At 38.0% G+C, this 2,326-nt stretch overlaps 1 long non-coding RNA gene across 1 annotated transcript; it reads right to left on the bottom strand.

Moving 5' to 3' along the window:
• Positions 1–259: 259 nt before the first annotated feature.
• LOC109591490 (uncharacterized) lies at positions 260–849 on the bottom strand. The gene is made up of 2 exons (XR_002189839.1): positions 774–849; positions 260–727 (listed from the first exon to the last, which is right to left on the bottom strand). It is a non-coding gene; the product is annotated as an uncharacterized LOC109591490 (long non-coding RNA).
• Positions 850–2,326: the final 1,477 nt, after the last annotated feature.

The following is a 2,326-nucleotide window of genomic DNA, read 5'->3' as shown; positions in this document are numbered from 1 at the left end:
ATCATAATCATAGACTAGAACAATCACTCCAGGATTAGTCAGCTTAAGAAGAGACCCATACTGCTTCACTCTAGTGCTTATGATGACTAGAGGAGGTAAGCTGCTGTGCTGGTCCTCGTGACTGACTGAAGTGTCTAGTGGTCCCTGGTCTGAACTGGATAAGGATATTGTTGAAGCTTTATCAGCTGCAGCCATTCTCACTCTCTCCCACTATATCTCTCACTAGCTAGCTTCAAACACGAGCCCCACCCTTAACATGTTTACAATCAATGAATATAATTAAGATATTCATGAGCCACGCCCATGCATGAATATTAATGAGGTAGAGCTATCAATAACACATTCTCTAATGAAGTTCTCCTATCTACATAATACAAGAGATGAGTTTGGAAACCGTTCTTGCGTAGTTCATGTACACGTATTAGATTAATTAGCTCCTTACATTTTAATCCCATTGGTTCTTTAGCATGAGGAATGTAACCTTTAGTATCTTTATCTGCTGATCGCTGACCACATACTGCCCAGCTACTCATTAGTGTTATCAAGTGGAAATCAATTGAATTGAACCCCAGTTCTTTCCATAGCTCAATTCCATATATACTATCCCATTGACAGCGTTGATGACAGCACAGTGCTATTATAATGCCAGATAAAGGAGGTGTAGCTATAGGAGGTGTGACTGTTGAACGTTCCAAGTGATATCTGGTTAGACATCTAAGAGTTAAATCTAGACAATAATAATGATATCAACAATTTTTCTATTTAATGCCTACCAGTTGCTGATCCACACAAGTGTTTACTTACTGTTACTATGTGTTTGTGATTTTTAAAATTTTGATACAAACCTAATAAAATTAAGAACAAATGAAGAATTGGTCTAAAGTATCAAAGCATTATGTATCAGTACATGCATATAGTATGTTGTACTGGCAAGTTTTAATTTAGCAAATTTATGGCCATCATATAAAATTAATATAGCAAGGCTGGCATGCATCACAGAACACAGATGCAACAAGGGTAACACAGTGTGCACAAACAAACAGAAAAGTCATCATGTCATCAGTGTGCTTAGCGTATTAATGTTAGATAGCAAAGGCTAGTTTCCATATAGCCCCTATAACAGCCTTACAACACTGTTGCAACAATCGTGGAGGTCTATCTCTACAACAGTTGTATGCTAACTACAGAATCCATACAACAGCCACAACTATATGGAAAAGAGGCCTAATGTTCCCTATGGTTACCCAACCAGCCAACCTGCATATGGGTCAATTGTCCAGTAAGCATCTTCGATCCTCTTTCATAGGTGTTTGGTAAGGTTAATAAATCATTTAGTGCCTATATAGATTTCATTTGCTCTGTATTCAGTGTTGAATCAGGCATACCGGCTGCAAAATCAATGTGTATGCATCTTGTAGTTCAGTGCAGCTTATTAGAGGCTTCACTTGATGGTTCAGTTATTTCATTGCAACTAGAGTGAATTTATACTATTATATTCCTCAATAGCTCTGGAAATTTAGACAGTGGTCACTGACTCACAGACATGTAGACCTTGAACTGATTATTAGTAAATTCTGGGTCAAACAATTTGTACAGTTGTATCTATGGCCAAATAAAGTACCTCATGTTTCTCATTAACGTCAAAGGGAAGCTTGTTATGAATATCATGTCATCTAATCTAGATACTATAACAAGTATTTTTTAAATTTCATGCATTTTCATTGCCTACTGCTATACCAGGAGCAACTAAATAAGTAACAATGGCCATCAAAGTTGGTTTCATCTTTGGATTGGTCTGTTTTTCATTTGGCTGTGTTTGCTGCAGTAGTTTTTCAAGTGCTAGTAGCAACAGTAGTTTTTCAGGTGCTGCTAGCAACAGTAGTTTTTCAAATAGTTCTTCAGGCCCCAGTAGCAACAGTAATTCTTCAGGTTCTGGTAGTAACAGTAATTCTTCAGCTCCTGTTAAAGCTGCTCAAACCTGTCCAAATGGTTACTATTGTCCAATAGGGAAAGAATGTTTAGCTCCTCGTGATGCCCGTTGCACAAAAAAACAGAATTGCCCTCCTTTGGATAAATCATGTAACAAACAGCATGATAACAGCTACCTTATACAGATTGGTCATTCTAAGCTGTTTGGATTCCCTGGTTCTAAAAGGATTCCCCTTGAGCACCAGTTTGTCATATATCGTGGGTTTGCTTACGAGTTTGGAAAACCCTACAATACTCAAGTTCTGGATATAGCTGATCCATGGTACAAATACGCCTGTGGTAGAGGTCTTAACTCTAATGGAATACAGTCAGCCGGTACTAGTAGGTGCACTTATGC

Source organism: Amphimedon queenslandica, unplaced genomic scaffold (genome assembly GCF_000090795.2).
Source record: "Amphimedon queenslandica unplaced genomic scaffold, v1.1 AMPQUscaffold_8030_Cont20023, whole genome shotgun sequence".
NCBI classification, from domain to species: Eukaryota; Metazoa; Porifera; class Demospongiae; order Haplosclerida; family Niphatidae; genus Amphimedon; species Amphimedon queenslandica.
This window is presented reverse-complemented; position numbering and strand designations above follow the sequence as displayed.